A 22,485-nucleotide genomic window follows, 5' to 3' on the forward strand; every position below is an offset into this window, starting at 1 on the left:
TCCAATGACCCACTCTACATCCTGGTGCAGTTTGGAGGAGGACAGACCATGGATGATGGGACTTCAAGTACCTCCACTCCCTTCCGAAGATTGCTGCAACCCTCTTCTAATGACCAATCAAGATCACACTTGGCACACAGAGCCCCCATGATCCACTCTACATTCTGCTGCAGTTTGAAAGGAGATGGACTTTGGAGGATGGGACTTGCAGTACCTTCACTCACTTATTGACACCACTGCCACCCTCATCTAATGACTAATCTAATGACTGATAAAGACCAAACTCGGCACACAGAGCCCCCATGGCCCACTCTATATCCTGCTGCTGTTTGTAGGAGGATGGCCTGTTCCGTCTCCCAGGGGACTGGGTTTATTGTCTTTTTGGGTTGCTTAAATTGGTTGCCCCTTGCCTTTCGCCTAGGCCTCTGCAGCCTCTGCAAAGGCCAAAAAAGTTAGCAGCCAGAGGCAGGAAAGCCAGTTTTCAGGCCCTCTGCAATAATTGGCCAAAGAGTAGCTCTTTGGGCCCGCCCCTGTTTCCAGGATAGAAGCAGCCATTTTGGAGGTCTCCCTGCCCCTTCAGTTTTAGGAAGAATCCATGATGTGCTGTTGGCAGACAGGTACCTCTGCAAATACCATTGTAAAAACAATTTAGTATAATAGATTAATTGAGTTTAATTGAGACCGATAGATAGATAGATAGATAGATAGATAGATAGATAGATGATAGATAGATGATAGATAGATAGATGATAGATAGATTCATTGAGTTATTGAGCTATAGGGAATAATTGAATACAGATAGAGTTTATTATGCTATAGAGAAATTATAGATAGATCAATAGAAGAGCTACTGAGTATTTAGATAGATAGTATTGGGCATTTGCCTCCAAAGCTGATTTTGAGTTATAGATAGGAGAAAAATCTGCTTTTTCTTACCATAGGGGGTCAAGATTAGGGTAGAAGAATTCCACAATTCATTATACCTTTTGGAGGAAAGGTGCCTCAATATCTGTATATAAGAAAACTTGTCTCTATACTTTACTCATTGATTGTTGGTAACATTAATAAGCTGAGCCAAGTCTACAAGGACTTTGTTAATAAATACTCTGTTTATTGCTTAAAATTGAAGTGGACTCAGTTATTCCAGAAAGCTCAATCTGCCTAAAGAAAGACCCCAGCAGTTTCGCCCAGATATAGATAGCAGCACGCCAAAGTTTTATTTTAAAGCGTCTGGGTGTAACGGCAAATGGCCCATGGATGATGGGACTTCAAGTACCTTTACTCGCTTCCTGAAAAAAATGCAGCCGTTATCCAAAGACCAATAAAGACCAAACTTAGCATACAGAACCGCCATTACCCACTTTCTCTAATAACCCGGGCAATGCCGGGTCCCCAAGCTAAAATATAATGAAAGAGAGTGTTTGTATGGGACAGAGGAAGGGCGGAGGAAAGGCGGAAGGTGTATGTGGCAGCGTTCTGATTGGCTGCTGCTGTGGTGCTATTTGCATATGGTCTCTGATTGGCCAGCTTCAATAGGAGCCCCTGGTGGAGAAGAGGGTTCATGGCAGAAACGGGGCATGACAGAAGGAAATTTGCATATGCTCTCTGATTGGCCAGCCTCAAATCCAACATTCCGAGATGACAAAGAGAGGAAAGGAAAGGCCGGGGGCTGGGTCAGAACACTACCAATACAGACCGAAATAGGCACGCAGAGCCCCCATCACCCACTCTACAGCCTACTGCAGTTTGGAGGAGTATGAACCATGGATGATGGGACTTGCAGTACCACCACTCACATTCTTAGACCGCTGTTAACCTTATCCAATGACTGATCAGGACCAAACTTGGCACATAGACCTCTCATGCCCCACTTTACATCCTGGTGTGGTTTGGTCGGGGATACACCTTGGATTATGGGACTTGCAATACCTGCACTCCCTTCCTTAGACCAATACAACTGCCAACAATTCACACAGAGAGCCCGCATGACCCACTCTACATCCTGGTGCGATTTGGAAGAATTTGACTATGGATGATGGGACTTGCAGTCACTTCACTCACTTCCTGAGACCACTGAGACCCTCGCCAATGACTGATCAAGTACCTCTACTCGCTTTGCGAGACTGCTGCAACCCTCAACAATGACTGAACAACACCAACCCTGGCACATAGACTTCTCATGACCCACTTTACGCCATGGTGTGGTTTATCTGTGGATCAAGCATGGGTTATGGGACTTGCAGTACCTTCTCTCAATTGAGACCACTGCAACCATCATCCAATTTCCGATAAGGACCAAACTTGGCACACTGGGTATCCATGATGCAATCTACATCCTGGTGCAGTTTGGAAGATGATGCACCATGGACGATGGGACTTGCAGTACCTTCACTCACTTAGTGAAACCACTGAGACCCTCATCCTGATAAAGACCAAACTTGGCACACAGAGCCCCCATGGCCAACTCAACATTCTGGTGAGGGTTGGGGAGAACAGACTATGGATGATGGGACTTCAAGTAACTCCACTCACTTCCCAAGACTGCTGCAACCCTCATCTAATGACCAATCAAGACCAAACTTGGCACACAGAGCCCCCATGAGCAACTCTACATCCCGATGCTGTTTGGAGGAGGATGGACGATGGATGACGGGACTTCCAGTAACTTCACTCACTTTCTGAAACCACAGCGACACTTATCCAAATACCAAGAAAGACCAAATTTGGCACAGAGAGCCCCCTTGGCTAACTCAACATTCTGGTGAGGTTTGGGGGAGAACGGACTATGGATGATGAGACTTGCAGTACCTAAATTCACTTTCTGAGACCACTGTGACCCTCATCCAATGATTGATCAAGACCAAACCTGGCACACGGACCACCACCCCGCAACACCCACTCAACATCCTGGTGCTGTATGACCGAGGATGGGCCAGTAATGATGGGATTTGCAGTACCTTCACCCGATTCACTTCCCACATAATATTGCAGCCCCTACAAATCACAGACCAGGAACAAACTTGGCACACAGAGTACTCATGGCCCACTCTGCATCCTGATGCAGTTCTAAGGGGGATGGACCATGGATGATGGGAATTACAGTATCTTCACTCATTTCTACAGACCACTGTGACCCACACCAATGACTGATCACAATTGAATTTGGCATACAGACACCCCATTATCCACTTTACATCCTGGTGCAGTTTCGTGGATGATGTACCATGGACGATGGGACTTCCACATGGTAGTTTTAGTTCACCTGTACCCACTGAACCAAGCTGACATTGCATCTAGGTTAAACTTGGAGCACAGACAACATACTGTAGAAGTTTGGGCCAAAATGACCTTTCCTCAGGGGAGTTATAGTTCACGTACACCCAAAAATAGTGTCCCCCCCCCCCCCCCCCCCAGGCAATGGACAGGAACTACACTTCACACTAAAAAGCCTCAATGACAAACTGAACATACTACAGGAGTTTGTGGGAATTGACCTTAATTTTGGGAGTTGTAGTTCACAACAGGGGAAAGGAATGTTATCATTTTAATGATGCCTTTTTATGCTTATGAACACTTCAACTCGCAAACCTCCTATCCCAGCCCCCTTTGATCCTTCTGCTAAATATTTGAAGGCTGGCTCCATCCTGCTAGGCACTGAAAAGGAAAGGGCAGGGCTACTGACCAATCAGGTGGCACCACATGGCCTTCAGGGCTATTGACCAATTAGGTGGCACCGCATGTCCAAGATTCCTGTATTGCAGGAGTTTCCCTTCCCTAAGTATTCTAATATTTGATAGCTGTAGTATGCTCAGGAATTGAATTACTGTCTCTTTTGTAGGAGTCTATATTTTTTGTGCAGGCTCCATCCCCTCTTGGCTCTGTGCTAACAAAATGGATTCCCGTTTTCTCCGCCCCCTCAGCTCTGAGCTTTTATAAAATGGCTGCCTGGCTTTTGGCCTATTAAAGAAACCAGCTCATTACAGGCCCTAAAAGAGGATGCCACCTTCACAAATTGGCCTACAGAAGATAGCTTTTGCCTAGGTCGTTTGAACAGGCACTTTCATTCTACAAGGTAAGCCTCCAAACTTCCTATCCTAGCCTCCTGTAAAACTTCTCCTAAATTCTTGCAGGCCTCGCAGGCTGGCTCTGCCCTGCTAGGCCCCAAAAGAGGATGCTGTCCTCCCTGCACAACATCATTCCAAATAAGGTCGCTTTTACCAAGATCATTTGGATATAGCACTGTCCATCTCTTCAGGGTAAGGCATGGCTTTACTCTAAAGAGTAAAGACAATTTTTTAAATGTTTCCTTTTTATGTTTATGAAAAGTTCAACCACCCCTCCCCTTGCCGCCTTCAACACTATCCAGCCAAAAGGTAAAGTCCTACTTTATTCAAAACATAAAAAGTAAAAATATTTATCTTCTAAATGATGCCTTTTAAACAAAAGATGTAGTTTGACACAGTATTCCTCCCATTCTGACTCCTTTCCACCCCCCCCCCCCCTAAACAGCACTGTCCTAACACAAGGTAAGGCCGTACTTTATTCAAAAGACAAAACGGCAAATAATGATCTTTAACAAGTTTCCCTTTTGACAACAAAATGAGGTTTGGCAGACTATTCCTTTCATTCTGACTCCTTTCCATTTTCCCCCATATCAACTGCTGCACAACAGCCCGCCCTCCTCCTGGTTCAACATTGTTACAAATAAAGCAGATTATTGCAGGATCACTTGGAAAAGCACTGTCCCACTGCAAGATAAGGCACTACTTTACTCAAAAGACTACACAGCAAATAATTACTATATTTTCCATTTCTGCCTTCTTAACAAGATGAGGTTTAACACAGTATTCCTCCCCTTCTGACTCCTTTCCATTCGCCCCTCCCACCTCCATATTAGGCTATATATATATATATATATATATATATATATACATACATACAAACACACACACACACACACACATACATATATACACACACACACACGGGGTGTGTGTGTTTATGAAGAGTAGTAACCACCACCCCTCCTTTGGCCCTTCTGCTAAACCAGGGGTTCTCAAACGAAGGCCCGGGGGCCGAATACGGCCCTCCAAGGTAATTCACCCGGCCCTCGCTCAGGGTCAACCTATGTCTGAAATGACTTGGAAGCACACAACAACAACAATATTCCCATCACATCAGCCAAAAGCAGACCCACACTTCCCATTGAAATACTAATAGGCTTATATTTATTGAAATTGTTCTTCATTTTAATTACTGTATTGTTTTAAAGTGTTTTTGCACTACAAATAAGATATGTGCAGTGTGCATAGAAATTCATTTTTTTTTCAAATTATAATCCGGCCCTCCAAACGTTTGAGGGACTGTGACCTGGCCCTCTGATTAAAAAATTTGAGGACCCCTGTGCTAAACTCTTGCAGGCCTTGCAAGCTATCCTGAGCCTCTTAGGCCACACAACAGTATCTATATTCCCAGTTTAACATTGTTCCAAATAAGACTGCTTTTTCCAGGATCATTAGGAAATAGCACTGTCCTAACACAACGTAAGGTCCTACCTTATTCAAAATACAAAATGGAAAATAATTATTTTTAAAAAAACAAAATGGGATTTGACACACTACTTTTCTTTTGACTCATTTACATTTTTTCCCCATATCAGACCTTGTCTATCTATGTATATAATAAAAGTCAAAACTTGTATGCGGAGGACAAAAGTGTGGCGGGAGGAGTATGTGCCAGCGTTCTGATTGGCTGCTGCTGTGGTGCTATTTGCATATGGTCTCTGATTGGCCAGCTTCAAGAGGAACCCCTGGTGGAGAAAAGAGTTCATGGCAGAAACGGGGACATGAGAAGGAAATTTGCATATGGTCTCTGATTGGTCAGCCTCAAATCCAACATTCCGAGATGACAAAGAGAGGAAAGGAAAGGCCAAAGGGGGCTGGGTCAGAACACTCCCAATACAGACCGAAATAGGCACACAGATCCCCATCACCCACTCTACATCCTACTGCAGTTTGGAGGAGTATGAACGATGGATGATGGGGCTTGCAGTACCACCACTCACATTCTGAGACCGCTGTTAACCTTATCCAATGACTGATCAGGACCAAACTTCGCACATAGACCTCTCATGATCCACACAGAGCCCCCATGGATGATGGGACTTCAACTACCTTCACTCACTTCCTGAAAACAATGCCACTGTCATCCAATGACCAATAAAGACCAAACTTGGCATACAGAAGCGCCATTACCCACTTTCTCTAATAACCCCGGGCAGCACCGGTTCCCCAAGCTAGTCTATATCTATATATATAATAAAAGTCAAAACTTGTATGCGGCGGATGTGTGGCGGTGTATGTGCCGGCTTTCTGATTGGCCAGCCTGAAAGTTCCACGATTCTGATTGGCTGCTGCTGTGGTGCTATTTGCATATGGTCCCTGATTGGCCTGCTTCAACAGGAGCCCCTGGTGGAGAAAAGGGTTCATGACAGGAATGGGGACATGACAGAAGGAAATTTGCATATGGTCTCTGATTGGCCAGCCTCAATTCCAAGATTCCGAGATGACAAAGAGAGGAAAGGAAAGGCCAGGGGCTCTGTCAGAAAATTACCAATACAGACCACACTTTGCAAACAGAGCACACAAGACCCACTCGACATCCTACAGCAGTTTGGAGGAGGATGAACCATGGATGATGGGACTTGCAGTACCATCACTCACATTCTGAGACCGCTGTTAACCTCATCCAATGAGTGATCAGGACCAAACTTGGCACATAGACCTCTCATGACCCACTTTACGTCCTGGTGTGGTTTGGCTGGGGATGGACCATGGATTATGGGACTTGCAGTACCTTTGCTCAATTCTTGAGACCACTGCAACCCTCATCCAATTAGCGATAAAGACCAAACTTGGCACACTGAGTCTCCATGATGCACTCTACATCCTGGTGCAGTTTGGAGGAGGATGCACCATAGACGATGGGGCTTCCAATACCTGCACTCCCTTCCTACTACCATTAAAACTGCCAACAATGATGGATCAGGACCACAATGTACACAGAGAGCCTGCATGACCCATTCTACATCCTGATGCGGTTTGGAATAATTTGTCAATGTATGATGGGACTTGCAGTCACTGCACTCACTTCTTGGGACCACTGAGACCCTCGCCAATCACTGATCAAGACCAAACTTGGCACACAGAGCCCCCATGACCCACTCTACATCCTGCTGCAGTTTGAAGGAGGATGGACTTTGGATGATGGGACTTGCATTACCTTCACTCACTTACTGAAACCACTACCACCCTCATCCAATGGCTGATAAAGACCAAACTTGGCACACAGAGCCCCCACGACCCACTCAATATCCTGCTGCTGTTTGGAGAAGGGTGGACCATGGATGATGGCACTTCAAGTACCTTCACTCACTTCCTGAAAACAATGCAACCATCGTCCAATGACCAATAAAGACCAAACTTGGCATATAACCACCATTACCCACTTTCTCTAATAACCCGGGCAGCGCCGGGTCCCCAAGCTAGTATATAATAAAAGTCAAAACTTGTATGCGGCGGATGTGTGGCGGTGTATGTGCCGGCTTTCTGATTGGCCAGCCTGAAAGTTCCAAGATTCTGACTGGCTGCTGCTGTGGTGCTATTTGCATATGATCCCTGATTGGCCTGCTTCAACAGGAGCCCCTGGTGGAGAAAAGGGTTCATGACAGAAACAGGGACATGACAGAAGGAAATTTGCATATGGTCTCTGATTGGCCAGCCTCAATTCCAAGATTCCGAGATGACAAAGAGAGGAAAGGAAAGGCCAGGGGCTCTGTCAGAAAATTACCAATACAGACCACACTTTGCAAACAGAGCACACAAGACCCACGCGACATCCTACTGCAGTTTGGAGGAGGATGAACCATGGATGATGGGACTTGCAGTACCATCACTCACATTCTGAGACCGCTGTTAACCTCATCCAATGACTGATCAGGACCAAACTTGGCACATAGACCTCTCATGACCCACTTTACATCCTGGTGTGGTTTGGCTGGGGATGGACCATGGATTATGGGACTTGCAGTACCTTTGCTCAATTCTTGAGACCACTGCAACCCTCATCCAATTAGCGATAAATACCAAACTTGGCACACTAAGTCTCCATGATGCACTCTACATCCTGGTGCAGTTTGGAGGAGGATGCACCATGGACGATGGGGCTTGCAATACCTGCACTCCCTTCCTACGACCATTACAACTGCCAACAATGATGGATCAGGACCACAATTTACACAGAGAGCCTGCATGACCCATTCTACATCCTGGTGAGGTTTGGAATAATTTGTCAATGCATGATGGGACTTGCAGTCACTGCACTCACTTCCTGGGACCACTGAGACCCTCACCAATCACTGATCAAGACCAAACTTGGCACACAGAGTCTTCATGACCCACTCTACATCTTGGTGCAGTTTGGAGGAGGACAGACCATGGATGATGGGACTTCAAGTACCTCCACTTCCTTCCCAAGATTGCTGCAACCCTCATCCATAGACCAATCTAGACCAAACTTAGCACACAGAGCCCCCATGACCCACTCTACATCCTGCTGCTGTTTGGAGAAGGGTGGACCTTCAAGTACCTTCACTCACTTCCTGAAAACAATGCAACCATCATCCAATGACCAATAAAGACCAAACTTGGCATAGAGAACCACCATTACCCACGTTCTCTAATAACCCGGGCAGCGCCGGGTCCCCAAGCTAGTATATAATGAAAGAGAGTGTTTGTATGGGACAGAGGAAGGGCGGAGGAAGGGCGGAAGGTGTATGTGGCAGTGTTCTGATTGGTTGCTGCTGTGGTGCTATTTGCATATGGTCTCTGATTGGCCAGCTTCAATAGGAGCCCCTGGTGGAGAAGAGGGTTCATGGCAGAAACGGGGCATGACAGAAGGAAATTTGCATATGCTCTCTGATTGGCCAGCCTCTCCGAGATGACAAAGAGAGGAAAGGAAAGGCCGGGGGCTGGGTCAGAACACTACCAATACAGACCGAAATAGGCACACAGAGCCCCCATCACCCACTCGACATCCTACTGCAGTTTGGAGGACTATGAACCATGGATGATGGGACTTGCAGTACCACCACTCACGTTCTGAGACCGCTGTTAACCTTATCCAATGACTGATCAGGACCAAACTTCGCACAGAGACCTCTCATGACCCACTTTACGTCCTGGTGTGGTTTGGCCGGGGATGGACCGTGGATTATGGGACTTGCAGTACCATTGCTTAATTCTTCATACCACTGCAACCCTCATCCAATTACCGATAAAGACCAAACTTGGCACACTGACTCTCTATGACCCACTCTACATCCTGGTGCGGCTTGGAGGAGGATGCACCATGGACGATGGGACTTGCAATACCTGCACTCCCTTCCTAAAACCATTATAACTGCCAACAATGATGGATCAGGACCACAATTTACACAGAGAGCCCCCATAACCCACTCTACATCCTGGTGCGGTTTGGAAGAATTTGACAATGGATGATGGGACTTGCAGTCACTTCACTCACTTCCTGAGACTACTGAGACCCTTGCCAATGACTGATCAAGACCAAACTTGGCACACAGAGTCCCCGTGACCCACTCTACATCCTGGTGCACTTTTGAGGAGGACAGACCATGGATGATGGGACTTGAAGTACCTCCACTCCCTTCCCAAGACGGCTGCAACCCTCATCTAATGTCTGACCAAGATCAAACTTGGCACACAGAGCCCCCATGACCCACTCTGCATCCTGCTGCAGTTTGAAGGAGGATTGACTTTGGATGATGGGACTTACAGTCCCATCACTCACATTCTGAGACCGCTGTTAACCTCATCCAATGTCTGATCAGGACCAAACTTGCCACATAGACCTCTCATGACCCACTTTACGTCCTGGTGTGTGTTTGGCTGGGGATAGACGATGGATTATGGGACTTGCAGTACTTTTGCGCAATTCCTGAGACCACTGCAACGCTCATCCAATTACCGATAAAACCAAACTTGGCACACTGAGTCTCCATGACGCACTCTACATCCAGGTGTAGTTTGAAGGAGGGTGCATCATGGATGATGGGACTTGCAATACCTGCACTCCCTTCCTAAGACCATTACAACTGCCAACGTTGGATCAGGACCACAATTTACACAGAGACCCTGGCCACACAGTTAGCAGGTTAGGTTTCGCCCCCCACGAGTTAACAAATTTTGGGGCAAATGTATGCTCAATTGTATACCAAAGAGCTCTCGACATTGCTGCACAAAATGATCTAATGAACATAGCGCAAGCTAGAGCCACTCCATACCTGGCCAAATTTAAATGTAATGTGGGCATGGAACCTTACCTCTCTTTTATACTTCCACTCTATCTTAGAAAAGTTTTTACCCGGGCTAGATTTGAGCAGGTCGACATTAAGTCCAAGTTGGGACGACATCAGAATATCCCCTACATGATGAGAACCTGTGGGTGCCGTGAGGTAGATGCAGAAGTGGAGGACTCAGAACATTTTTTCTTAAAATGTCCCTACTACAACAGGATCAGGTCTCACTACCTAGAGCCTCTGCTGGAGAACCATACTTATTCAGAAAATAAGGAGAAATTGTGCATCCTTCTTCAGGGTTCAGATAAAAACTCTATTTTAAAACTGACCCTTTTTACCCAAAAAGCGCTGGCCATCCGTGAGAAGATGGAAGCAGAGAGAGGCGACCTTGCTGCCATCAACAAAACTCAAACTTAAAAACTTAATATGGACACGCCACTAGTTTTACCTACCCATGCCCCCCACCCTAACCCTATTTTAAGGAATTAATCAAGTTTTAATCTTTTAGCCTCTTTGTCTTGTAGTTGCTCAATTATTTGGGAGTGGGTCGACAGGCCAGTAGGCCATGATGCCTTGTGTTCATATGTGGTTTTACTGTATGTGTATGTTTTGTATGTTTTGCATGTTTTGATATGGTCAAAATTGACTAATCAATAAAGAATTGTTGTTACACAGAGACCCAGCATGACCCACTCTACATCCTGGTGCGGTTTTGAAGAATTTGACAATGGATGATGGGACTTGCAGTCACTTCACTCACTTCCTGAGACCACAGAGACCCTCGCCAATGACTAATCAAGACTAAACTTGGCACATGGAGCTCCAATGACCCACTCTACATTCTGGTGCAGTTTGGAGGAGGACAGACCATGGATGATTGGACTTCAAGTACCTACACTCCCCAAGACTGTTGCAAAACTCATCTAATGACCAATCAAGACCAAAGTTGGCACACCGAGCCCCCATGACCCACTCTACATCCTGCTGCAGTTTTGGAGAAGGGTGGACCATGGATGATGGAACTTCCAGTACCTTCACTCACATTCTGAGACCTCTGCAAACCTCATCCAATGACGGATCAAGACCAAACATGGCACATAGACCTCTCATGACCCACGTTACGTCCTGGTGTTGTTTGGAAAAATTTGGAGATGGATGATGGGACTTGCAGTACCTTTGCTCACTTCCTGAGACCACTGAGACCCTCGCCAATGACTAATCAAGACTAAACTTGGCACATGGAGCTCCAATGACCCACTCTACATCCTGCTGCAGTTTGGAGGAGGACAGACCATGGATGTCAGCTTTTCCAGTTGTTTCTTTTCAATTACATAATCCTGCTGTCACCTGAGATTGCAACATCGACAATCCACACTTTGTTTTTTAATACGATTGTGAGGTCAGGATTCTTGTGCTCCAGAACTCTGTCTGCCTGAATTTGGAAGTCCCAGAGTATTTCCATAACATTTTCAGGCTTGTGATCCCACCAGTTCTTTGTCATAGGCAGATGGTATTTGTGGCACAAGTTCCAGTGAATCATCTGAGAAACTGTGTTATGCCTCTGCTTGTAGTCTGTCTGCAATCTTTTTGCAGCAGCTGAGGACGTGATCTATCGTTTCATCTGCTTCCTTGCAGAGTCTACATTTGGAACCTGTCGTCGACTTTTCAGTTGTGGCTTTGATGGCATTGGTTCTAATTGCCTGTTTTTGGGCTGCCAGAACCAGGCCCTCTGTTTCCTTTTTCAAAGTTCCAGTTGTGAGCCACATCTGTGTTTTTTCTTTGTTTATTTGGTTCTCAATTTTTCCCGGGAACTGTCCATGGAGAGCCTTTTTTCGTCTGTTTTCTCTTCTGCTCTGCATTGTGTTTTTACCGTATCCCCTATTTGTCTTTTGCACTTGAAGCTATTTTCTACTATTGACTTCCCTCAATGTTGGTTCTTGACTGCCTTTCACATAATCTGCTAGGGTATGTTTCTCTTCTTCTACTGTTTGTTTCACTTGCAGAAGCCCTCTTTTTGCTTCCTGATTTTTTGGGCAGGTTAAGTCTGTCGACATCACTACGCAGGTGCAATGAGTAGTGGATTGTCATCAGTTTTCTTGTTTTCCTGCCCAGATCATCCAGCTCTGCTTGTGTCCAGTTCACAATTCCAATTATTCACAATACATTATTATTATTATTATTATTATTATTATTATTATTATTATTATTATTTTACTGACACAAAAGCACAGTATGTCACAGCAAACGAGATCTATATGCTGGATTTCGTATCAAAAAATCACAAGTTGAACACTTTCCAAGCGTCTAGGACTGTATTATTGAGGATTCAACCTGTAACAACAACAACTCACATTGAGTCTTCTCTTGTTGTTTCTTGTGGTATCTATGTACCATCTATTTTTCTGTCTATCTAGCTGTATTTTTCTATGTATTTTATGTATCTTACCTATTTTTCTATCTATCTGTCTGTCTATCTATCTAATCTATTTTTCCCATGTATTTTTCTATCTTTATTTATATGTATTCTTCTATGCCTCTGTTTTTCTGCCCAGCTACCTATGTATCACCTATTTTTCTATCTATCTATCTATCTATCTATCTAACTATCTAACTATCTATCTACATATATATCACCTATCTATTTTTTCTATCTTTATCTATTTTTCTGCCTATCTTGCTTTCTATGTATGTATATATATTTATTTCCCCATCTATGTATTTTTCTATTCTTCTATGTATTTATCTATGCATTTGTATGTCTCTGTTTTTCTATCTATCTATCTATCTATCTATCTATCTATCTATCATCTCCCTACTTACCTACCTACCTACACATATCTGTCTATCCATCCATCCATCCATCCATCCATCCATCTATATCTTTTATTTTTCTATCTATTCATCTATCTATCTATCTATCTATCTATCTATCTATCTGCATAGATATCACCTATCTATTTTTCCATCTTTATCTATTTTTCTATCTTGCTTTCTATGTATGTGTATATATATATATATTTCCATCTATGTATTTTTTTTATCTTTCTATGTATCTATCTATGCATTTTTAGGTCTCTGTTTTTCTATCTTCCTGCTTACCTACCTACCTAAGTATCTTCTATCTATTTTTCTATCTGTATCCATCCATCCATCCATCCATCTCTATTTTTTTATCTATTTATGTATATCTATCTATTTTTCTGTATCTATCTATCTATCTATCTAAATGTTGTTTCTGGTTGCTTGAGAGTGATTATTAAAAAGAGGCCTCATACTACACCCCACTATGCTTCACTATGCCATCAATTTTGCATTGATATTAATATGGAAATACAGTCAATAAAGACAAATAGACGATCTTAACTTCAACTCCCATTCCTGCAAAATTTTATTTGTGTTTTCATTTTTAGTTATTTTAAATCTAAGTTCTTATTAACCGAGAGTCTACTGTCTATAAGATAACTATTTAAAGTACTACCCTTTTGAATTTTGCTTGCGAGTTCTGGTTAACTGAGAGCCTGCTGTAAATATGATTACTTCTTAAAGTAGTATTCCTTTCATCAGAGTTCTATAATAATAATAATAATAATAATAATAATAATAATAATAATAATAGAGAATTTATGGTATTTATATGATTACTATTTAAAATATTATTCATTTGATTTTTTGTTGCCAGATGCTTGAGAGTTCTGATTGCTTGAGAGTTCCAGTTAAACAACAATAACAATAATAATAATGGTAACTACAAGAACTGAGAGCTTTCTGCATATATGGCTTCTTTGGTACAACAACAACAACAACAACCACAGAGAGTCTACTGTATATATATATGGCTTGTATGGTGCTATCTGTACATATAGGGCCTTGCAAAAGGGGCAGGTCAAGTAATCAATAAGTGTTATGGTTTGAAATAATACAGGAAGGAGTAGGAGTGGAAAGCAGGCCAAATGGAGGAGAATATGCCCTGGTTTCATTTGTAAGAGGAAAGGCTTATCAATGGAGGCTTATCAGTTCCATGCTTTACAGTGTTTAGCTTTATCAGTTGCAACAGGACGTGGCAAAAGCCTTAGATCCTGTAAGCCTGTTCTATGAATTAATGGGCTTTGCCACGTTTCCGGCCTTGTAAAAAAAGCTATACCATTATGGAGATGATAATAATAATAAGGAGGAGGAGCAGAAGGAATGGTACAAAAGTGTTCAGGACACTGAGCGTCCAATATTACTTCTGATGTGATGCATGGCTCCATGTTGTGCAATGCGGGGAGTTGTAGTATAGGAACGTGATTAAGAAAAATAAATTTCCAGTTATTACAAGTCCCAGAATCCCTGTCTATTGAGACCCAGAATCCCTGTCTATTGAGAGAGCTTTGCTTGCCAACAGCTGCTGCTGATAGGAAAAAATAATTGCCTGTGCTCAGACACAAGCAGATCTTACTCCCACAAATTCTTTCTGCCTTGGATAACTTGCAGATTGCAGCCCAGGGTCACACATTCAACAGGATCAAATATGCTGTGATGTTAGAAACATAGCAACCAATCAAAAGTTGCTTGAGTGTTGTTTTTTAACTATTAGAGTATAAAGGCTTTGTTTGAAATGAGATCGGGGCGGGCAGTCTTTGTTCTTCGGCCTAAAATGGCCAAGGGCTGTTCCGTCTCATGCTGATCAGCTTGAAATAAAAGACTTGTTGAAAACCTCATCGGAATCTCATTTCCTCCCTTGCCTTCTGGGCCTGTCACCATAAATTCCCAGTCTCTAACAGTAGTTTGGTGAGGCTCAAGCCCTCTATTTCCTACCCCTCTTTCTTTCTCCCTTTCTTCTCTTCCTTTCCTCTCTGTTTCCTTCTTTCCTTTCTTTTCTCTCATCCTTCTCTGTTTTCTTTCCTCTCTCCTTCCCTCTGTTTGTTTTCTTTCTTTCTTCCCCCTATTTCCTTTCTTCCTTTCTTCCCTTCTTTCCTCTATTTTCTTTATTTTTCTTTTAATTCCCTCTGTTTTCTTCCTTACTTTCTCTTTCTTCTCTTCATTCCCTCTCTGTTTCCTTCCTTCCTTCCTTCCTTCCTTTCCTTCTTCCACTCTTTCTCCCTTTCTTCTCTTCCTTTCCTCTCTGTTTCCTTCCTTTCTCTTCAATAACAGTGGAAATCTACCTTATAGGGTTGTTCCTTTCCTTCTCCCTTTTTTCTTCCTTCCTATGTTTTCTTTTTCTTTTTTCTTTTCCTTCCCACTGCTTCCTTCCTTCCTTTTCTCTTTCTTTTCTTCCTTTCCTCTCTTTCCTCTTTCTTTCTTTCTTTCTTTCTTCTCTTCCTTCCCTGTTTCCTTCCTTCCACTCTTTCTCCCTTTCTTCTCTTCCTTCCCTCTCTGTTTCCTTCCTTCCTTCCTTTGTTTCTTCTCTTCCTTCCCTCTTGTTTTCTCCCTTTCTTTTGCCCCCTCGAATGGTGGCAGAGCCTAACATCTGGTACGGGGGTCGGAGACAAAGGTCTTGATGGTCTGGTTTTGGCCCGCGGGCCGTAGTTTGAAGACCCTGGTATGGCTTTTCCATCTGGAATAAATGCATTTTCCCTTTTTATTTTACCGATGGGTCTATAATAAATGTTGTTGCTATTTATCCCTTTTCTGGAGCCCTCACTGGCACAATGGGTTAAACCCTTGCACTCGCAGGGCTGCTGACCAAATGGTCAGTGATTTGAATCCCATCTGTTAGCTCCAGATTCCAATGCAGGGACATGAGAGAAGCCTCCCTCAGAATGGTAAAACACCTGGGTGTCCCCTGGGCAACATCCTTGCAAAAAGCCAGCTCTCTCATACCAGAAGCGACTTGCAGTTGCTCAAGTTGCTCCTGACTTGGGGAAAAAAAAACCCTTTCCCCTTTTTTCATTCTCAGAAACTTACTTTTCCAACCATAGAAACTAGTACACCATTGCGATCCATCCCTACGCATTGACCTTTGTGGTTTTCCTTCCATGTTTTGTAATTCTGCATTTGAAAATGCCATCGGCATAGGATATCTGTTTTATCGTCTTTTGCATGTAAATACTGCATATTAATAATATGTATATAAGCATGCAAAGTGGTTCAACCCTACAAGGTAGATTTCCACTGTTATTAATTAGAAGGTTGGGAAACCGAGACTCTGGGTGCAGAAAAACAGCTTGCACAAGGTTGCATTATTTTATTTATTATTTTATTTGCTTCATTTGTATACCACCCTTCTCATCCTCTTTAATGTAGTTTATCTTGGCCCCTTGCCCTTAGGGAACTATAGATCTTTTTTAAACACATAAAATTCAAATAATACTTTAGCTCAGCATTTCTCAACCTGGGGTTCGGGACTCCTGGGGGGCCCACAGGGGGTGTCAGAGGGGTCGCCAAACACCATCAGAAAATACAGATTCTGTGTGGGAAGTTTGACCCAATTGGTGGGGTTCAGAATGCTTTTTGATTGTAGGTGAACTATAAATCCCAGCAACTACAACTCCCAAATGACAAAACTACCCCCCCCCCCCCAGCCCCATCAGTATTCAAATTTTGGCATATTTGTACCAAATTTGGCCCTGCATATCAGATATTTTCATTACGATTCATAACAGTAGCAAAATTATAGTTATGAAGTAGCAACGAAAATAATTTTATGTTTGGGGGTCACCACAACATGAGGAACTGTATTAAGAGGTCGCAGCATTAGAAAGGTTTAGAAACAATGCTCTAATGACAAATGGCTTAGGGAGGTGGGGATGTTTAGCCTGCAGAAAAGAAGGGAGAGATGGACCTGGAGTACAAAAATAAAGTTGTTGTTGTTGTTGTTGTTGTTGTTATGTACAGATTTGATAAATGTGGATTTAATATGTGTGAATATGAACTGAATGAAAGCAATGAATGACTGAGAGCTAATAATTCTGAAAACACCATTTTAAAGATTAAGGCCTCCTATGTGTTCTGTCGCTGCTGGAGCCGAAATTAAATGCTTCTAAAAGAGAATGCAAGGCTTGCGTCCAGCGGGAAGCCCGGGGGACCAAGAAAGAACCTTTAGATGAATTTCTCCTATTAAACAGGCTTTAGGAGACTTAAGCTTAAATACAACAGACTTTATTAATGAACAAGCAGGAATTGTAAAATTTCTAAATAGTCTATTGGCTTTTGCAGTCTTGTTTGCAGGAAACAGGCACTATCTTCAAGAATCTTTGTTTAAGAGCCGTAGCAAACTAGGATTTTGCGAGAGCAAACTAAGACAGCACGAGCGATGCTCCGCCTCTTTCTCCGCCTATTTCCCTTTGCTAGGGCAGCATTGCGAGCATACGCTCGTGCTGCAGCAAACTACAGGAAGCTTGCGCTCGGGCTTGCTCCGAAGCCCCGCCTTCCCCCCCCCCCCCCCCGAGGCTGCTCTCTCTCTTGCTAGCATGCCTGTTTTCCATTGCAGAGGGCAGGGATGCGAGCGTACGCTCACAGTTGAATTCTGCCAACTGCGAGAGTACACTCGCATCGCTTCCCTAGCAAGGGAAAACAGGCACACTAGCAAGAGAGAGAGCAGCCTCGGGGAAAAAAGGCGGGGCTTCGGAGCGAGCTCGAGCACAAGCTCGCTCTCGCTTCCAGTAGTTTGCTACGGCTCAAACAGAAAAAATCCCCTTTAAAGCTCCTCCCAGGCTGCTGTGAACTTAAACCTGACTGGTTTGAGTCTGCTACTGGCTGAACTGCGTTTCAGAACCAAACAAACATACCAGCAGGCTTGAAATCACTTAACTGAAGATGAAGAGCTGTTATTCCCTCCGGGGGTCCTCAGGGCTGTAAGGCTGCTCCCTGGAACCCTTTGGGAATCTGTAGAGGCCTTCAATCTGTTCTTCCCCAGGAAGTCTTAAAAGACGAAGCTTTTGCACAGGAGGAATGTCTGTACGCATCCTCTGCCTTGGCTTCCCTTGCTGTAACTAACTAAAAAATGGCCCCTTCCTTCCAAAAGGCAAAAAGGGGGCGGGACCAGGGATCCTAACTATAATTGGCAGGTGGCTTGCCCTATGATTGCAGCCTATAACAGGAAGCCACCCTGCTGCAAAATCCCAAGCCTGGGATTGCAAACAAACATTAACTGCAAAGCAAACAAAATAGGAGCTCCTGGTACAGTTGTACCAGCACACTATGACTAAACCATTAAGTACCTGGGTTGTTGTGGGGTTTTTTGGGCTATATGGCCATGTTCTAGAAGCATTCTCTCCTGAAGTTTCACCTGTATTTATGGCAGGCATCCTCAGAGGTTGTGACCTCACAACCTCTGAGGATGCCTGCCATAGATGCAGACGAAATGTAAGGAGAGAATGCTTATAGAACATGGCTATATAGCCTGAAAAACCTACAACAACTGAGTGATTCTGGCCATGAAAGTCTTTGACAATTCATTAACTACCAGTTTGCTGAATTGTAATAAAAACCTACTAATGAGAACTGAAATGGTTAACCTGCCCTAGTAAACTGTGAAAAAAACTGACAGTGATAAGAGAAATATTTACATCTGTCAACATTTGCTGACCAGAAACGGGATTAACTCTAAAGGAAATTATCTCTTTTACATTATCAGGGGCAATGGAGCCCCCGGTGGTGCAGTGGGTTTCAACCCCTGTGCTGGCAGGACTGAAGACCGACAGGTCACAGGTTCGAATCCGGGGGGAGTGCAGATGAGCTCCCTCTATCAACTCCAGCTCCTCATGCGAGGACATGAGAGAAGCTTCCCACAAGGATGATAAAACATCAAAACATCTGGGTGTCCCCTGGGTAATGTCCTTGCAGGACGGCCAATTCTCTCACACCAGAAGTGACTTCCAGTTTCTCAAGTTATTCCTGACACGACCAATGGTTCTTTAAGTTAAGGAAATGTTTTTGAGGTTCCTCATGTTACAAAGGAAGTCAACACAAGGGTCTTTACATTTACCAACACCAATTAAGGAGAGTCAACATCTGCCAGGAACTGAGATGGAATCAACATCTTTCATTCACTTACAATTTTGGAACAACATCAGCAGAATATTCCTATAAAAGACTCCATCTAATAATTCTCAAGTGTGGCAGACCAGAGGAGTCTGGCCCACCCGCCGCTCCATGGGAATGGGATTGTCAGCTGTGCTATGGGAAAGCAGGATTCTGGTCACTTGCCTCCTTTTTTCAAGGGAAGAGAAAGGAGTGTGATTTTGGAGTCATGATACATTTGCAGGGAGTCAGTTTCTGCTGGTCCTGATCCTTGGCAGTGTTCTTAGGAAAAGAACATTTTGGCGTTTTGGAACTGTGTGTTGGCAGGCTGCAGAGAAAGCAGGGCCTGGCCTAAGCAGGTGCTTCTCCAAGGAGGGAGAAAGGATATGGTAATATTTGGATGGATGAGGATGGCTGAATGTGTACATGTAATGTGAATGTTACTAGGTTATTTGTAAATTCAATGTAGTTACATAGAATCTGTATGTCTATATGTCCAATATCATTCTTTGTGTAAAAGTGTAAGATATCCTTTATCTTACTGGCAAATTATAATAAAAAGAACGTATACTTTAAAGTTATTAAAACTTTATTTATAACAGGAGTTAGGAGACAACTGGCTGAGCTCTGAGGACAGTTGGTCACTCTCCTCATCGAGGGGCTGAGGGGATCCAGGCATGCCTTCATAGTCTTCCATGGTCCAAAAGGAGCTATCTGTCTTCCATGGTTCATGAGAAGTTATCACTATCTACGGTGGTCCATGAAGAGCTATCAGTGTCTTCTGTGGTCCATGAGGAGCTATCAGTGTCTTCTGTGGTCCATGAGGAGCTATTAGTGTCTACTGTGGTCCATGAGGAGCTATCAGTATCAGGGGTGACCTCTGTGCATGCCCCTGTGGCTCCCCTGCCAGAACTGAGTTGTAGTTCTCTGGTCCTCCTGCGTAGTGTTTTCTGGAGCTTCTTCTCCGTTTGCTGAGTCAGCCCTACCACTAACTCTTCATAGACAATGTCAGTGTGGTGAAGGAAGGATCCCAGAGCTCGGTGGTAGATGCGTGTCCGGTGCGGGCGGTGCATGGCTGCTTCTGTGGGCTGGAGGAGGTCCTCCTGAGAAATGCTGTTCACCTCGGATGGAAAACAAGGATGGAGGAGGCCTCCCTGGTCATCAACAGAGGAAGAGCAGGTACCTTGCAGGACAGTGAGGGAAGGAGATCCCTGCTGCTCTTCCCAGTGGGGACTTGAGGGTTTCCCAGCCACAGGCAATGCCAGGGGAAAATGGCTGCTCTGTTGCATTCCTAGGACTTCAGATTCCAGATGCTGGAAAATCTTCATTTTGTCCTTGAGTACCTCTTCAATGCTGGTGTTAGGGGTCACCTGGCTGCTACTGCTGCTGCCACCTGCAAGACTAGGCTCCAGGAATGGCCAGCCACTCTCCATGCTGGGTGGAGAAGTCGGAGGGGATTCAGGTGTGTTTCCATGGTCTTCTGTGGCCCATGAGGAAATATAGGTGTCAAGGATGGCCCCCTCCTTAGTTGCAGGTGGGCTCAGTGGCTCAAAAGTGACTGCCAGGACTCTTTCCACAGCTGACTCTTCAGATGTGTGGGCACTCTCTCTACTAGGTCTTCCTTCAGTGGTGGTGGATGAGCTTTGTAAATCTGTGGCATCCGTTTTGTCCCATAGTTGTGGTCTTTGCTCAGGGCACACTCTTGTAACCCCATGGCTTCCCCCTGAGGGGGGCCTTTCTTTCTCTGTGGTCTCCAAGGTCTCTTCCTGGGAGGTTTCTGTATTCACCTGGGTCGTGAAGTCTGGTGGGCAGAAGGCTGTCAAAGAGTTCTGCACAATGAGTGGAAGGCCCCAGCGGTGGCAGATCTTCTTATGCATAATGTGGAAATCTAGCAGTCCTCTGTTCCCTTCCTGGAAGGTTTGGAGATCCATGGCCTGACCACCTGTGGATTCTTTTGCCTTCAAATGTCTGCCAAAAAGCTTTCCCTGGTATTGGTTTCTTTGTTCTTCTGTAACCGGTAGACTACTCTCTCCAGAGATGTATGACCTTTCAGATGTTTGGGCATTGTCAATACTAGGACTCCCTTCCATAGTGGTTGATGGGCTTTGTGAATTGGAGGTATCCGCAGTCTCTTTCCGTTGTGGGCTCTGCTCAATCCTTTCTACTGGGACTCCATGACTTCCATCTGAGAGGAACATCTCTTCCTCTCTATTCTCCAAAGTTTCTTCCTGAGGAGTCTCTGGGCTCACTTGGGTTTTGAAGAGAGTTGTGTTGAAGGATTCTGAAAAGTTCTGGATCTCTAAAGGGAGGCCTCGATGGTAGCAAATCTTCTTATGCACGATGTGGAATTCTCCCAGTTCCATTTTCCATTTGTGGGAAACTGGAGGGTCCATGGCCTTCCCTCCTGCAGGTGCTTTAGTCATGGGTCTTCTTCTTGGTTGGTCCCTTACCTCACATCCCTCTGGGACCATCGGAGCCCTACCTTCCCCCAATGCTTTGGTGATGGTGGGGATCTTCTTGACCTCGGGTCTAGCTTTTGCCCTCCAGTCTCTCCAGTATAAGGAGTCTGTGTGGTCACTGGGCAACCCCCAGAGGTACCTCAGGTACTTGAGCTGGATGTTCATGTTCACTTTATCCACCACCCACTCCTCCAGGAAGGGCAGGAATGGGCTCCTGAGCCGCTTCTGACTGAAAACAGGAACCAGCTTAGGCAAAGGGTCAGCAAATGTGGCCTTGCAGCCTTGTGTGGCCCAGAATTGTTTTTCCACTGAGTTTCTTGACAGGTGGAATGCCAGTGTGTTGATCGTTAGAGACTGATCTGGAGTGGCAACTGAAGAAAGGGCTACTTGTGGTTTGTGGGATTTTTCCTTGGGCACCCTTTGGACCACATTTTCCTGAGTAGAACCATATCTTGGTGGTGTCCCTTTCACTTCCTGTGGTTGCTGGCCTCCTCTTGTGAGTTTTGCAGACTGGGCTTCTTCCTGGTGGGACCACTGTGCCCTAGTGGCTGGAGCAGCAGACGAGAGTGCAGAGAGAGAAACCTGGACTCTTTTGGGGAGGCCCCACTGACGGTGAATAGCCATCTTCTTCAAACTGGCCTTCAGGTCCTTCTGAACTGGGTCAGAGAAGAAAGGTGGTCTCTTTGTCTGAATCCCTACTTCCTGGAC

At 44.5% G+C, this 22,485-nt stretch overlaps 1 protein-coding gene across 1 annotated transcript in view; it reads right to left on the reverse strand.

Annotated features, from left to right (window-relative positions):
• LOC132781937 (synaptogyrin-3) overlaps nucleotides 1–18,317 on the reverse strand; it is a 58,284-nt gene extending 39,967 nt beyond the window's left edge. Inside the window, exon 1 of the mRNA XM_067461355.1 lies at nucleotides 18,085–18,317. The gene's annotated coding sequence lies outside the window, so the exon portion shown is untranslated. The remainder of the gene's footprint in view (nucleotides 1–18,084) is intronic.
• Nucleotides 18,318–22,485: the final 4,168 nt, after the last annotated feature.

The sequence above is a fragment of the Anolis sagrei genome, chromosome Y, assembly GCF_037176765.1.
Source record: "Anolis sagrei isolate rAnoSag1 chromosome Y, rAnoSag1.mat, whole genome shotgun sequence".
NCBI lineage: Eukaryota > Metazoa > Chordata > Lepidosauria > Squamata > Dactyloidae > Anolis > Anolis sagrei.